Source organism: Peromyscus maniculatus, chromosome 6, assembly GCF_049852395.1.
Source record: "Peromyscus maniculatus bairdii isolate BWxNUB_F1_BW_parent chromosome 6, HU_Pman_BW_mat_3.1, whole genome shotgun sequence".
Classification (NCBI taxonomy): domain Eukaryota; kingdom Metazoa; phylum Chordata; class Mammalia; order Rodentia; family Cricetidae; genus Peromyscus; species Peromyscus maniculatus.
In genome coordinates this window covers 85,301,335-85,319,049 of record NC_134857.1, presented here as the reverse complement: position 1 = coordinate 85,319,049, position 17,715 = coordinate 85,301,335, and the positions used below count along the sequence as shown (strand labels likewise).

At 39.5% G+C, this 17,715-nt stretch overlaps 1 protein-coding gene across 8 annotated transcripts in view; it reads right to left on the bottom strand.

Annotated features, from left to right (window-relative positions):
• Positions 1-17,715, bottom strand: part of St7l (suppression of tumorigenicity 7 like) — a 69,678-nt gene that overhangs the window by 9,843 nt on the left and 42,120 nt on the right. The gene's annotated exons all lie outside the window — the stretch shown is intronic.

Here is a 17,715-nt window from a genome sequence, read left to right as displayed (position 1 = left end):
ACAAGACAGTATGCTCACTAGGGAACACCAAAAAACCCCATAACATAATGAGAAAAACAGATTTCTTAGTAAACAATTATAATCAGATTGTGGTGAGCCCGTATAAAAAATTAAGCAATGTCTATGTGAGTAGGAAATACTAATTTTATCTTGTTTTTAAAACAGCTTTGTTGAGCTGTAATTCACATAGCACAGAACTAGATTATTTGAAATAGATAATTCAATGGTTTTTATTACATTCAAAAACATGTGCAACCATCATCATTTGAATACATTCCATTACCTCAGAGGGAACACTGGACCCTCTCATATCATTCATTCTCACTGCCTCATTTTTCCCTGTCTCTCTGAACCAAGCATTCACCTATTTTCTGTCTCCATAACTGCCTATTCTGAATACTTCATACAGATGGAATAATATAATGTTTTCATAATACTATTGTGATAATATATGGTATGTAGAAACTTGTGACTGGTTTCTTTCATTTAGCGGTTTTAAGGTTCATCTAGGTCACAACACGTATTGGTACCCCTTTCTCTTTAGAGTCAAATAACATTCCTCATAAATACACAGTCTTTAGCTGTCAGACATGTGTCCTTTCCACTTTTTGGCTTTTAAAAATAATAATGCTGGGCTAGGGACATGGCTCAGTTGGTAGAGTGATTGCCTAGCACGCATCAAGCCTTGGATTTGATATCTAGCACCTAAACCCAATATGGTGGTGCACACCTGTAATCCTAATACTCAGGAGGTAGAGGCAGAAGGATCAGAGTTCAAGGTCATCCTTGACTACACTTTGAGTTCAAGGCCAGGGTGGCATACATGAGAACCTGTCTTAAAAACAAAACAAAACAAAAATCAGAAAAAGCAAGCAAGCAAGAAACAAAAGCAAATGGTAATATTAACAAGTATTTATACACAAGCTTTGGTAGGATTATGTCTCATTTCTCTTGAGTAAACACCTTGGGTGGTAATGCTGAGCTATACGATAGTATATGTATGTTGATTTGAGTTGATATTAAAGGTGATCAGAATACGGATCATTACACTGGGAGTGAGCAGATGTGAGGAGAGAAGACACACTGAAAGCACAGGCCCACGGTGAGCACAGGCACTGCACCAGAAAGCACAGAGCACACGCACTGAAGGCATGGGTGAAGTGCCGTTAGACATTTTCTCCACAGATGAAACCAAATTTTATCTCATACCATTCATTCACTCAGAGACAGTGTCTTATTACGCAACCCAGGTTAGCTTCAAACTTGTAATTCTTCTGCCACAACCTCTTAAGAGCTAGGATTATAGGTACGCACCACCATGATGCCTAGCTTATCTCAAACTCTTTAAGCAAACATTCCTTCTAATTTTATAATCTACAACAAAAAATAGGAGGGTTTGGGGTTCAGCTCAGTGGTAAAGCACTTGCTTAGCATGTTCAAGGATCTGAGCTCAATCTTCAGCATGTCAAAAAACCAGAAACACAAAAGCAGACACTAAAATCAGTATAATCATAGTTATTACATTAACCAAGTTTATGACTTTCATTAAGAAAGATATAAAAGTAACCACTGGTACACTAGATCTAATTTTAACTGGTAGACTTTAAACAAAACCTTAAGAATTTAGCTAAATTCCCTTCTAAGCCTGAGGTCTATACACTTCCCTTCTAGAGCAGATCTGAAGAACCTCTCTGGACATAAGCAATTTGCTACTAACTAATGTGTTATGAAGTCCAAATCCTACACACATTATATAAAATTTAAAAATTATGTAAAATGTAAGGAGAGGTGTCTCAAATATATAGTCACACATCTTACAGAGTGTATGTTGTAAAGAACATAAAGAGACAGAGCTGTAAATTTTAAGCTTTATTATAAGCAATAATAGATCCAGGGAGAATCTTAGAAATAAAAAAAGTTGTAAGGATGTCAAATCTTAAGCCTTAAGTAACTCATACTACATACTCATTGTACTAATCATCTAAAATGATATTTCTTTGTTTATGAAGTGCGCCTCTCCATGCATTACTGAGCTCACTGCCCAGCTTTAATTACTCCTCCTCTTGATGTTTCTGGCTCCTCAAAGTGTAAGAATGCAGTCTGCTCATCAATTTATTTTAGCAGATGTCACAAACTATGAGATTATTTACTAATCCAGTTTGGGTACTTAACATTTCCCATTCAGTTTCTTAAAAGGAATGCAGCAGAGGTTGCGTCCTGGTCAGGCAAAGCCCATTTGCTGCCTGGTTGGGCTCTCTCTCCTCAGCGCCCTGGGCCTATGTTCAGGCGGGTAATATTCTTTCTAATCCTCTCTAATCCTGGCCCATTTTTTTTGAAACACAGTAAAAGATCACTCACACCAGGCGGCTGTGGGAAAATGGACTGCAATGGCTGACCTCTGACACGATTCCTCATGCTCCCTGCATGTGCACTGAGAGTGTCTTCAGTAGGAAGCACAGTGTTATCACAGTGGGTTGGCATCGGAAGGCCAGTGTCACAGCTCCAGAGGAAAATGGTTTAATTCTTAACTCATGGTCTTTCTACTAAAACTCTAATTTAGAAATGCGGGGTGAGGGGGAAGCCCCACGCATTTTCATTTAGAGTGCAAAGGCTTTAAACAAAGCTTGTGACGTGGTATTTAGTGTTTGGGTACATGTAGGCAAAGACACTTGGTTAATCATATCAACTTAACATGTCCAGGAAACATTTTTTGAAGAGTAACTATATACCTACATTTTCATTGTCAACCATTCTCAGCATCAATGTACACAGTACATAAATAAATACGGCACATTAATAAGAAATTATAATTTGTATTTTGCTTTGGTTTGCGGTCGACACTGGAACCCAGGATGCCACGCACATTGCATAGTAACTCTGACCACTGAAATAAATCCTTAGCCCAAATGTCCTTTGACTTTAAAGCAAAATATTCTTTCAATTTCTACCAAAAGAAAATTTGGCTCCTAAAATATAAGAAAAAAATTCAGTTAAAAAAAAAAAGGGCCTGGTACTAGAGAATTAGCTTAGTAGTTAAAGCATTTATTGCTTTCAAAGGTCTTGAGTTTAATTCCCAGCACCCATATGGCAGCTCACAACCATCTATAACTTTAGTTCCAGAGGATTCAAGGCTCTGTTTCAGTCTTTGTGGACATCAGGAATGCACATGATGCACATACATCTATACAGGAAAAACACCCATAAAATAAAAATAAATATTTTTTTTTTAATGTACTTAATGGATCTTGGGGACAGCTCAGTGTAGGCCATGTCCTCAACATGTTCCAGGCCTTGGCTTCAATCCCTAGCATAAACACACAAGAGTGCACTTAAAATAAAATATAACGTTACTACAATACTTACTTTATGCCCTCCAGAAATTGCTATTCAGGAATTACAGCTATCCAGTGTAGGCTGTAAGTTAATGCACAACAGAAACTCTATCCTTTGTACTCTCTACAGTACCTAGCACATTCTACTACCTAAAATAGTCACTGAAATAATGAATTGAGCTGAGCTGATATATACAACAAAATGTCTTCAAACTCATATATCAGTTTTTACCTAAAGACATTTTTAATATGGAGGTGTGTGTATGAGCATGTGTGCACACAGGTGTAGACTGTGGAGGCTAGACCTCAATGTTAGATGTCTTCTTCTATTACTCCCTATTTTCAAAATTTTTTCTTTATTGTTGTAGCTATTATTATTATTAAGTAGTAGGTGTGTGTGTGTGTGTGTGTGTGTGTGTGTGTGTGTGTACACCCTGAGGTCAGAGAACAACCTTGTGGAGTTGGTTTTCTCTTCCACCTTTTCACGGGCTCTGGGAACTGAATTAGGGTTGTCACGCTTGCATCATCAGCAAGCACATTTACCTGTCAAGCCACCTCCCTGGCATCACCAACTCCCTTTTTTGAGACAGGGTCTTTCATTGACCCTGGAGCTCACTGTTTTGGCTAGAATGACTGGCCAGGACGCCCCTGGGTTTCCCCGTCTCTGTCACAGTTGACAGCCCCCCCCCCCCCCCCCCCCCGCCGGGTGACAGACATACAAGCTGGCCACCCCTGGCTCTACACGGGTGCTGGGAATCGGAACTCAAGTCTCCGTGGTCGTGCAGCTCGCATTGTACCACTGAGTCATTATCCCAGCCCTGCCACAGGCATTTCTAACTCTGGAGAAACAAAAACAAAACAAACAGCTAACAACAATGAAAAGCTACCTAGACTTTATTTCTATAAGGAGAATCAAGTAAAACAAAAACTGAAAGATGGTTTTATTTTAGTCTTTTTCTGCTTAGAAAAGCACATGTGCAATGTATAAACCACAGAAGTTAACAGAGCTATTCGATAAAAAAGAAGGCATTTCATGTTGGGAGACTAAAAGAAAAGATAAAGATAACGCTTTGTCCACTTAGATTCCTTTTGGCGCATAGAACACTTTGGTATGATGCTGGGGAATGAACACAGGGCATGCACGTGCTAACAAGCACATGACAACTGAGCTATGGTCCTAGCTCCTGTACATACTATCCTGACTGTTGGATCAAACTGTTGTGCAACATACTTCTTACTTCACACAGTAATCTTACATCTCTCTTTCTGCCTCTATACAGAACCAACATTTTAATTAATATACAATTATTCATTAAAAGTTAAATTATTTAATAATGTTAAGAAATGGCATCATGCTTATACTATCCTTAAAAGTAAAATACACTATCATTAACCAAACTTGTAAAAACTTAAGGAAATGGCTTATAACATTAATGAGCATAAAATGATCTCTAATTAGAAAAAACATAACTTGCCGGGCGGTGGTGGCGCACACCTTTAATCCCAGCACTAGGGAGGGAGAGCCAGGCGGATCTCTGTGAGTTCGAGGCCAGCCTTGGCTACCAAGTGAGCTCCAGGAAAGGTGCAAAGCTACACAGAGAAACCCTGTCTCGAAAAACCAAAAAAAAAAAAAAAAAAAAAACCTCTAAACTATGTACATCTATTTACCAATATTTATTGAGTGTTATATACTAGGCAGAGCTTCAATATAAAATGATGACTAAGACAAGAGGCTACTTTTTTTAAAGATAGTTTTCTGCAATGTATGAGAATTGTTTTTTTGGTTTTTGTTTTGTTTTAAAGATTTATTTATCTTATGTATATGAGTGCTCTATCTGCATGTATGCCTTTATGCCAGAAGATGGCATCTGATCTCACTAGAGATGGTTGTGAGCCACTACGTAGTTGCTGGGAATTGAACTCAGAACCTCTAAAAGAAAGGTCAGTGCTCTTAATTGCTGAGCCACATCTCCCATCCCCAAGAATTGTTAAACTTTTAGATTTATTTATTTATGTGTGTTTCGCTTGTGTGTATAATCTGTGTACCACATGCATGCCTGGTGTCAGCAGAAGGCAGAAGAAAGCATCAGATCCCCAGAAACTAAAGTTATGTATGGTTGTGAACCACCATATGGGTGCTGGGAAACCAGACCCAGGTCTTCTGCAAGAGCAACAAGTGCTCTTGCTGATCCACCTCTCCAACTCCCAAGAGGCCCTTTCTTACAGACAGGGAATAGAATCATTAAAAAACAAACAAACAAAAAAAAAAAAACAAAAAAACAAAACCTTCTGCCAAAATATGACTGGGGTGCTGAAGGAGCAGAGGACATTGAACCGTATCGTGTTCATTAGTTTATGCCACTCTGACAGAAGCAACTTAAGGGAAGAGAGGTTTATTTTGGCTCATGGTTTGGGGGTCACAGTCCATCATGGCAGCGAAGGCATGGTGGCTGAAACATCAGGGTCCATGGGGTGCAGTTGTAATGTGGCTTCCTATTATCTTGAAGGACTAAGAAGCAGAGTACCAGCCAGAAGTAAAGCCAGCCTAGAATCTTGAAGCCTCCCGTACAGCCCTATGTCTGCCAGCTAGGACCTATGTTCAGAAGGTTCCACAACCTCTTAAACAGTGCTACCAGCTGAGGAACAAGTGCTTGAACATATAAGCCCATGGGGGTCATTTCCCATTCTAGCAATAACATTCCTCCATCAGCCTCTACAGGCTCATGGCCATCTCATAATGAAAAATGCATTTATTCCAATTTCAAGTCTCCATAGTCTTATAATTCCAACACTATTCAAAAGTCCAAAATCTCTTCTAAGACTCAAAACTAGCTTTTAAATGTGAGAGTATAAAAAAAAAAACAAAAGTTACAGACTTGAGATACACAATGGCACAGACAAAACATTCCCATTCAGGATAGGAGGATAACAAGGAAAGACCAGACCAAAGCAAGGCTGCTGACATCCTTCAGCAAGCACAAACACTAAAGCAACATGTCTAGCTCCCAGGGTTCATGACAGCATCATCTGAATTCCCACAAGCTTGGGTGGCTGCACCACTACATCCCTGTATTTGCAGCATATATGGCCACTCTCCTGGGTCATCCCACTCAGTGCCTGCAGCTTTTTTTTTTTTTTTTTTTTAATAGATATCTCATGTTCCTGGCATCTCCAATATCTTGGGGTCTTTACTGCAACTTAAGCTTCACTTTCATAGCTTCACACATCCCGTTCTAGGTGCTTCTCTGTGGAATCTGACCCTGCAACATATTGCCTGGCTTCGGAGACTTTCTGGAACCTTGTTGCAAACTTCACACTTGTGTCCTGCACGCCTGCAAAAGTAGCAACATAGGGATGATGCCACGTCTCACTGCCAGTTCCAGAGGCAGGCTCAAATTAGACCTGCTAGACCATGGCTGCAGAGGCCTCTGCATGTCTCTGTGGCTGAATCAGGGACATTTCCCTAGGTAGCTGTCTTCAGCACAGCACACCAAAGGCTCTGTCTTTTCCAGAACTCTTCCTTCATGTTTTTTAAACGGTCTCCAGTCTACACCCTGGACATTTTAATGTGTGGGGTCTTGCCCAGTACAGAGTATGAAGCCTTTTTGTAAAGTGATGATTTCTTTAACAATTATAGGGCCTTACTGGCTTTGTCTGCAACTTGAACTGAGTTCAAGCTCCTTTCCTAGCCAAAGTGCAGTTTTCATACCTTTCCACTCTACTTTCTACTCTCTTCTTTGTGAGTCAGGAAGAAAGCAGTGAGTCCTGACTATATCACAGCCTAACTGCTGTGCTGTCTTAAAATTTCCTCAACCAAACAAATTAGTCCAGTACTTAAAAGTTAAAAAAACAAGCTGGACAGTGGTGGCGCACTCCTTTGATCCCAGCACTCGGGAGGCAGAGACAGGCCCATCTATCTCTCTTCAAGGCCAACCTGGTCTACAGAGTGAGTTCCAGGACAGCCAGAGCTGTTGCACAAAGAAATCCTGTCTCAAAAAACCCAACCAACCAAATAAACAAAAACTTAAAAAACATTTGTTACACTAAGTGGAGCAAGGGGAACCCTGCAGAAGAAGCGGGGGTGGGGGGTGGGGAGTGGGTTTAAGAACCAGAGGGGTCAAGAACACCACGAGAGGGGCTGGAGAGATGGCTCAGGGGGTAAGAGCACTGGCTATTCTTCCAGAGGACCCAGGTTCAATTCCAGCTCCCACATGGTAGCTAACAACTGTCTGTAATTCTAAGATCTGACACCTTCACATAGATGTACATGCAGGCAAAAGCACCAATGCAAATAAAGTAAAGATAAATAAATTAAAAAAAAAAAAAAGAACACCACAAGAAAAGAGCCCATGGAATCAACTAAGCAGGGCTCATACAGGCTCACAGAGACTGAAGGGACAATCCCTGAGCCTGCTTGGGTCTGTGCTAGGTTCTTGTATATATGTTACGGTTGTGCAGCTGGGTGTTCTTGTGGGACTCCTAACAGTGGAAATGTGTCTCTGACTCTCTTGTCTGCTCTTGGGGCCCTTTTTCTCCCCCTGGGTTGCCTCATCTAGCCTTGATATGAGGATTTGTGCCTAGTCTTATTGTAACTTGTTATGCCATGTTCAGTTGACATCCCTGGGAAACCTGCTCTTTTCTGAAAGAAAATGGAGGAAGAGTAGAGGGAGGGGAGACTGTGGTCTGGATGTAATGTATGAGTGAAGAACAAAGAAAAAGAGGGAAAAATATTTGTTGTTGTTGTTGTTGTTGTGTGTGTGTGTGTGTGTGTGTGTGTCACAGCACATGTGTGGAGGTAAGAGTACAATTTGTAGAAGTTGGTTCTCTTTCCACCATGTATGTTCTAGGGATGGAATTCGGGTCATCAGACTTGGCAGCAAGTGTCCTTTACCCACTGAGACATTTTGCCAGCCCTAGTATGTTACTTTTTAATTTATTTTCACTCTAATTTTCAGGATGTGGGCAGACTGTACTTAGATATTTTGTCCGAAATATAACATGAATAGTCTCTAATCCAATTTTCAATAGTCCTTATTCCCCTCTGAAATTTCATAAGCCTGCCTTTTATTATATGCATTTCTAGAGACTCTGATCTTCTGAACTACCAGAATGGCCCATTAAGCTCCAGGGCTTCTCTAGTCCATAGCTCTAAACATTTCCACATTCTTCCTACAAACCAGATGTAAACACATGATCAGGTTTATCAGAGCAACAACCTCATTGCTGGTATCAATTTTCTCTATTAGTTCATATCACCATGACCAAACACCTGAAAGAAACAATTTAATGGAGGGATTTAGTTTGACTCTAGTGTAAGCTATATAATCTATTATTGTAGGGAAGGCAGTGGCTGATATGGCTGGTCCAGTTGAAGTAGGAGATTGAGATATTTCTTGTTGCATCTCAGAACAGGAAGGAGAGAATTTGAGCTGAACACAAAGCCAGCCTAGAACCCCAAAGCCCTATATTTGCCTATATAGAGTCCAAAAGGCTCTATAACCCCGCAGTACAGTACCACTAGCTAGGGACCCAGTGCTCAAATGCAAATACATGAGCCTGTGGAGAACACGCACATTTAAACCAGAACACACGTTTAGGGGCTTAGCAAATTAAAACAGACTCCTTTAAAAATAAGACAATGGATGATCAAGAGCTTAGAGAATGGCAGATGGCGAAGAGATTGAACATGTGTACAATGATAGGGAGATATAGTAGGACACGACCAACCCAGGGACATTGCCATGAGATAAGAAGCAAAGCAAGCGGCAGAAAGACACAGGAGTCAGACTGAAGAGCTTCCCTTAGTGTAATACCAGAGGGCTGGTTCTCACCTATAAACACCAGGGAACACACAGAAGTCTTAAAGCAAAGTGAGATTTGCTAGTTGGTAGAAAACTGGCAATACAGTGGAAAGGGGCTAACGGGAGGAAGATCAGTGGGCACACAAGAAATGGTGACATTTTTGGAATCACTTCTAGAAGGTTAGAAATTTCTATAAAGTACTGGGCAATTGTGTTGAACACTTATAATCATTGCACTTGGGAAGCTGAGGCAGGAAGACCATGAGTCTAAAGCTAACCTCAAAGTCAACTTAAACTACACAGTGAGACCCTGTGTCAGGGTGGAAGAGTGGGAGTGGGGGAGAGAGGATAGGAATCTAAACGTCTGATAACATTTACAATGAGCAAATAGTTAATTCCAGAAAGTAGAAGTTGGCCAAATAATGGGCTTTTTAACTTTAGAAACTTTTGAAATATTTGACATTAGAAAACCCCCTTTGCTTCAGTAATAATAGCAATAATAACATGTAATTTTAAAAGTAGGTAGTGAGCCGGGTGGTGGTGCACACACCTTTAATCCCAGCACTCAGGAGGCAGAGCCAGGTGGATCTCTGTGAGTTCAAGGCCAGCCTGGTCTACAGACTGAGATCTAGGACAGGCACCAAAACTACACAGAGAAACCCTGTCTCAGGAAAAAAAAAAGTAGGTAGGTAGTGAGGGTGCACAGTAGTCAATGAGAGTCGTGATGCCTAGACTTGAAGACTCTTTAAAGGTTATAATATGCTAGTCCTTTGGAAAGGGCAGAGGGAAAAATTATGTAGGAGAGCCAGGCATGGTGGCATTCTACATGAACTAGGAGGCTGAGACAAGGAGACTGCTGTGAGTTTGGGGCCTGCCCGGTATACATAGTAAGGCCATGTCTCAATATACACCATCACCTCTAGTACACATACACAAAACAACAATGAACGAAAGGAATAGTGAAGTCATAAATCAAAATGAAATAAGAGAAATTACCTTAAAATACATTTAAAAATTCAGTTTGAAACAAAATATCTGAATTAATTTTATAGAATGGAAATACAAGTCTGTAGATGAGGAGCAAACCAGCATTAAAAGATATAGATTTGGAAATTATCAGCAAATAAAATAAAGCTGGATATAAACCAAAGCCAGCATCTAGTGTGTTCTGTTGGACCTCCCAAATGACCTCTGAATAACCCCATTTTATTGTATTGCTAATAAATGAGAGAAATGTCTGGCATAAATCTAGTTTCTAAATACATACTTTAGTCCCTTGCTTTTCACTAAACATATGAAAATTAGAGCTACTCTGGAAGCAATAATTAAAAGGCATGATAATATATGGTCAAGCATTTGCTCTCTGTCCTTGCTCCCTCCTTTTTCAGTGCTTGGAATCGAACCCAGGGCCTTTGCGCATGGACGGTTTCTTTAAGAGTCTAAAACCATATCTAAGCTTACACTCAAATTCAATTTAATTTTCAACTGCTTTGATCTTTATAATATATCCTTAGATTACTCTTTTCTATTACTTTGTAAATCTTACAACAGCTTTTGACCAAAAGCAATATAATTCTGACCTGAAGTAATGATTATGCTTTATAATCTTCCTCTTAAAGGCAGAGGTTAAAGAAAAATCTCTCTGAAGACATCTGGAATTAAGGTACTTTGCTCTTGATCAGTCATGCACACCAAGAACCAATTTATCTCTGCAATTAGTGTTCTCAGTGCACATTCTATGAGATTAGACAGGCAGGCTGAACGCAAAGCCTACGAGTATGTATTGGGGAGTCTAAACACAATTCCCAGAGAGAAAGCAAACAGAATTGCTATGTGAGTAAAGCAAGAAAAACATAATACCTACCGGCCTCAGGAGTAAAGAGAAGAAAGGGAAGGGAGACTAGGGGAGACACTTGTAGGAAATCCCTTTTCACACCCCTATAGAGCCAAAGAGAAGATTTCACAGCCTAACTCTCCAGTCAGGCTATACTGCAACATAATGGAAAGGAAAGGTCTTATGTGCTGTAAATTTGGAAACAGACTTCAACACCACTGCCCTATTTCCCCCTTTACTTCTACTGTGCCACCCAGAATCTTAATTAAACGACTGTTTGCCTCATGGCTTTATATATGCGGCTAACATGCTCAGGTTAGCTATGGTCATACTGAAATACAAACTGTACGGAACTTAGAACATCCTACAGGATTCAATCTCTGATCAACCACAAAGGATTTTACTTTGTTCTTTTTTTTTTTTTTTTTGTCTTTTTTAAGAAAGGGTCTTACCATGTAGCTCTGACTGACTAGAACTCAGAGACCCACCTGCCTCTGCCCCTAAAAAGTTGGGGTTATAGGTATACACTAACATATTTGGCTCAGAAAGGATTTCACTTTCTTTGTATCAATACATTTTTAAAACTTCTCTTGTACTTACATAAATTTCCAGGTGTGGTCTGCTTTCTTGAAAAGATAACACTAAAAACAGCTTTATTTGGAAAATAAGAAGTAACTTCTAAAAGCTACAGATGTCATATTCCTAAATATGTGTTCAGAATACAGAACTGTATTAAAGTTTTTGTTACTTGTTTTACTTTTATTATTATCTTCTTTTCAAGACAAGATTTTATGTATCTCAGGCTGGCCTCAAACTTGTTATGTAGCTGTGGATGACCTTTCAATTTGTGATCTGTGTATTTTAAATTACAGTTCAGTAAAGAAGGGTCTGATTCATCATGAAAATCATTGGGATTGCAGGCCTGGGTCACCATACATTCAGTTTTTCTGATTTCAGGGATTAAACCCAAGACTACATTCTTGCTAGGCACTCAAGCAATTGAGCTACACTCATAGTCATATACTGTTTTGAGGGAAGGTCTCCATGTATATAGCTCAGGCTAGCCTCTACCTCAAGATCCTCCTGCCTTGGCACCATCATTCCAAGCTTGAATGTTCTACTCCTCTCCATCCCCAAGGCCTGGTCTACAAAGCAAGTTCCAGGACAGTCAGGGCTACACAGACAAACCCTGTCTCAAAACAAACAAACTAACAAATATATAAATAAATAAACTAACAAAACAGAAAAGAACTTGTCAGGATCAGTAAGATGACTCATCAGATAAAGGGAACTTGTCATAAGCCTGGTAGCCTGAGTTCAACCCATGTAAAGGTAGAAGGGGAGGCCTGATTCCATAAATTTGACCTCTGACCTCCACACCTAAATCATCTGATGTGCCCCCTCCTCCCTCTCTCTCTCTCTCTCTCTCTCTCTCTCTCTCTCTCTCTCTCTCTCTCTCTCTCTCTCTCACACACACACACACACACACACACACACACACACACATCATATCACATCACATCACAACACATTAATAATTTTTATTTTGCTTTGAGACAAGGTCTCACCTTGGCTGGCCTGGAGCTCTCTATGTAGACCATCCATGCTTGCTGTGGGATGGTCTGTGTGTCAAATAAAACACTGATTGGCCAGTGGCTAGGCAGGAAGTAGGTGGGACAAGGAGAGAGGAGAATTCTGGGAAGCGGAAGGCTGAGGCAGAGAGACACTGCCAGCTGCCGCCATGACCAGCAGCATGTGAAGACGCCGGTAAGCCACCAGCCACATGGCAAGGTATAGATTTATGGAAATGGATTAATTTAAGCTATAAGAACAGTTAGCAAGAAGCCTGCCACGGCCATACAGTTTGTAAGCAATTTAAGTCTCTGTGTTTACTTGGTTGGGTCTGAGCGGCTGTGGGACTGGCGGGTGACAAAGATTTGTCCTGACTGTGGGCAAGGCAGGAAAACTCTAGCTACACATGCTGGCCACAAACTCACCAAGATCCACCTGCTTCTATCTCAAAAGTGCTAGGATCAAAGATGTGCACCACTCTACCCAGCTCTTTGCATTTTCTTCACACTAAAGATGAGCAGAGTTTAATCTTAGTGTTTGCCATGAGAAAAATTCATTGTTTTCCCTACCTCAGATCATCAGAAGCTCTTGCACTGTTTATTGAGGGAGTTCTTTATCCCATTAGACTGCATAGGTACTTTTGACAAAAATCACCTGACGTAACACATGTGGGTATGTTCCTGTACTTCCTAGTCTGTGGTTTTGTTTTGCAAAGTAATTACTTCAATCTTAAGTATAAAAATAATAAAATAAAAAAGAATGCCAGTAGTTTGCTTATAAAAACTTTTGGGAACTGGAGAGATGGCTCAGCAGTTAAGAACACTGATTGCTCTTGCAGAGGCTCTAAGTTCAGTTCCCAGCACCCACACGGCAGCTCAATAATAGTCCGTAACTCCAGTTCCAGGGGACCCAATGCCCTCTTCTGGTCTCTGCAGGTGCCAGGCATGCATATGGTGCACACACATACAATTAGGCAAATAGTCAAACACATGAAACAAAAATAAATAAAACTGTAGAAAAAACCACTCAGCAAATTATTATAGCAAGCTATAACTAGTCCCTAAAGTGACCTATACTATTCTAAACTGTATATAAAGTATCGTGATAAGAATAGTTCTATCTACAGTAGATCACTGAATATATAAACAACATTTATAATTCCAGTGATCTATGATAGCTGCAGGGCACAAACCTGGACTATCTTTTAGGCTTGTGCACAAATGTGAATGCCTAACCAAGTGAAACCCCCAAATACATAACACAGAAGTATAACCTGTTTTCTGATCTTCACAAGGTAACCTATGGTGATGGTTTGCCTCCAGTGATTGGCAAGGCTAATTAGTATGAAAGAACTTTCTGTAGATGGAAATATTTTAGGTTTGTATACAGCTGTATCTTACCTAACCAAGAGGCTCAGAAGGCTCTTCAACATTTATACCTCACTCAGAAAACCCACTTGGTGGTTTCCATTTCATGGGTGAACATATATGTGATTATGAGATTCATAATGACTTGAGGCATATTAATAAAGAGCATAAATGGCTTCCTGTAATAATAATTCATGTTCATTTTTTTTGTTGTTGGACAGGGTTTCTCTCTGTATCCCTGGCTGTCCTAGAACTCACTCTGTAGATCAGGCTAATCTTGAACTCAAAGATTTGCCTGTCTCTGCCTCCCAAGTGCTGGGATTAAAGGCAAGCACCACCACTGGCCAGCTTCATTCTTTTTTGTTTAAGACAGGGTATCTTACCTCATAATAGAGGCTGGCCTCAATTTCATGCCTTTGTTTCTTCCTGAGTGCTGAGATAACAGATGTGCGAGGGAAGACAAATATAATACTTTCTACAATAATAATTTTTTAAAAAGAAGTAGAAGCCTGGTCTGTTGGCTCAGGCCTGTAATCCCAGCACTTGGGAGGGTGAGGAAGGAGAACCACTTTTAGTTCAAGGCCAGCCTGGGCTACAAGATTTTTTCTAGGATAGCCTAGGCTTCATATAAAACCCTGTCTCTGAAACACAAAACACAACAACAAAAAGAAAACCTGGGCTGGGGGGAGAAAATTTTCTCAGAACAACTAAAAACCAAACCAAACCAAACCAAACCAAACCAAATGCCCCAAACAAGAAAAAAATGTACAAAGAACTTGAATGGATAGCTCTTTAAAGATGATACACAAATAAGCATATTAAAAGCTACTCAAATCAATGGGAACTGGTGAAATGGAAATTAAAACCATAAGGTACTATTTCACACCCACTTGGGATAACTGTAATAAAAAAGGCAAACAATGACATTTATAAGCATGCATGTAAAGAACAAAAACCTTTAAACATTGCTGATAAGACAGTATGGTCATTTCAGAAAAATAATTTATCACAAAATTAAAGCACAGAACCACTATACAAGCTATCAGTTTCACTAAAGAGAAGGGAAAAGGTGCTCAGACAAACATCTGTACATATTCACAGCAGTATTGTTCATAGTAACAAAAAAGCAGAGCCAACTCTAATGCCCACTGAGGACAGAGAACCAAGATGTTATCATCCATAAAGAGAACCGAAGCACCAACATCCTAGATACCGAAGTACAGTATCCGAGGTAAAGGAAGTCAAGCATGGAAGCCTCCTGTTGTACAAGTCTGTATGAAAAGTCCTGAACAAGTAAATTCATAGAAACAGAGAGTAGAATAGTGGTAAAAGGAATGGGAGGTGTCTACTGATGGTACAGTGTTCCATTCTGAAATCATGAATATGTTCTAGAATTAAATAGCAGTATTGATTTTACAGTCATGTGAATATATCAGAAACTACTGAATTCTAAACTGTAAAGGAGGGCATTATACGAATTATCTCAATAAAAAGAATGAAAATATTTTATGGATGGAAAATAAAGAATATGAGGTGGGGTAGAGAGATGGTTCAGTGGTTAAGAGCACAGGCTTCTCTTCCATAGGACCAGGATTCGATTCTCACCACCTACATGGTAGCTCACAACAGTCTTTAAGTACAGTTTAGGGGATCCAACACTCTCTTCTGGCCTCTACAGGCACCAGATATGCACATGGTACACAGACATACAAACAAGCAAACACCCACACACATAAAAATAAATAATAAGCCGGGCGTTGGTGGCGCACGCCTTTAATCCCAGCACTCGGGAGGCAGAGCCAGGCGGATCTCTGTGAGTTCGAGGCCAGCTTGGGCTACCAAGTGAGCTCCAGGAAAGGCGCAAAGCTACACAGAGAAACCCTGTCTCGAAAAACCAAAAAAAAAAAAAAAAAAAAAATAAATAAATAAATAAATAATAAAGAATATGAGACAATAGAAATGAATAAAGCAGGATGCTGTGGGATATTTAAAATATACGAAATAATTTCTACTGAAAATAAAAACACTTGGCTATTCTTATAGTAGCTAAAAGATACAGAATATTTTTTTTTTCAGTGACTCGAAGAAACATTTTGTTGAACCAAAGCCATAGTCAGGTAATGAAGAACAAGTCAAAAAAACATGAAAACATTCTATTTTACTATAGTACTATATCATAGTTATCATATAATGAAATTCACCTAGTAGAAAAAAATCTATGTAAACAATCAATATTAATGAAATACTTCAAAGCAAATTCATAGCCTGAAAAGATTTATATCATCTTTCTGTCACACTTCTAATAGCTTCCAGCTTTAACAAATTGCACAGCTCAAGACCTACAGCCATTTCATTATGTGGAAAGTTGCCAGAAAATATTTCCTGCTTAAATACTTTTTTTTTCCCCAAGACAGGGCTTCTCTGTGTAGTTTTGGTGCCTGTCCTGGATCTCGCTCTATAGACCAGGCTGGCTTCAAACTCATAGAGATTCACCTAGCTCTGCTTCCCTAGTGCTGGGATTAAAGGCGTGCGCCACCATTGCTTGGCTCTGCTTAAATACTTTTATCCTCTGCCATTTTACTGCTAAGATGCATACAACTATTTGATAAATTTGCATAATAAATTTATAACAAAGGAAAATTTAAAAGTACATATTTATTGAAATGATACTCTTTAAATTTGCAGAATGAATTTATAACAAAAGAAAATGTAAACGTATGTATTTATTGAAACGATACTCTTCAGTTGCTTAAATAAGTCATTACAACCCCAAGTTTGAAGGGAAAACCCCTAAATCCCTGTATGTTTGCTTGCTTCCAGCTGAGAGTCAGGGACAGAGCCCAGAACAAGAGAAAGGGCTGTGCATACTTCATCACTTATAAAACCTGGCAAAAACAGCCACAAATTCCACAGCTCTTCCAGTTCATATGACAGCAATATTATTTAAATGGGATATTCTCAAGTTGCTAGAGCTTAAAGTTCCTCCAGAAAATCTTAATAGTTACCCTGCTGCACTTGACTTAAACCATCTGACCACAAACAACTAAGTCATAGACAAGAACACGGAGCTGTGTATTCTGATGGAGCTGAGTTGTCAACTGCTCTGATATTTGGTTTAGGGACAACTAATTAATTTCTACCTATAAATTAAAAAAGTAAAGTTAAAAATATATAAAACAGCCTATAAAAGGTATGTTTTACACATGACAAAAATTCATCATTGTGAGATACAACCAAAGGCAAAACAGGAGGAAAGGAGATAACCAAGAATTGACAAATGCCATTACCTTAAGTCAAGACGCTTCTGCACAGCAAGGGAGACAATCCCTGGAGTAAAGACAGCCTATGCAATAGGAAAAATGTTTGCCAACCACAGGTCAGACAAGCAATTAGACCCAGGATATAGAGAGAATGGCAAAAATTAAATACCCCAAAACCCCACAAATCACCCTATCAATAAATAGGCTACTCAAAATAAAATTGAGAATTGCATAACATATAAATAGTTTCTACTTGGCTACATATTAAATAAAATGAAATTTAATAAAACAAATGGACTAATGAACTAAATAGAAAGTTTTCAAGGAAGAAACACAAATGAACAACAAACATTTGAAAGAGTATTCAAGCCTGGCAGCGGTGGCGCACGCCTTTAATCCTAGCACTCGGGAGGCAGAGCCAGGCAGATCTCTGTGAGTTTGAGGCTAGCCTAGTCTACAGAGCGAAATCAAGGAAAGGCACCAAAACTACACAGAGAAATCTCGTCTAAAAAAGCAAAAAAAGAAAGAAAGAAAGAAAGAAAGAAAGAA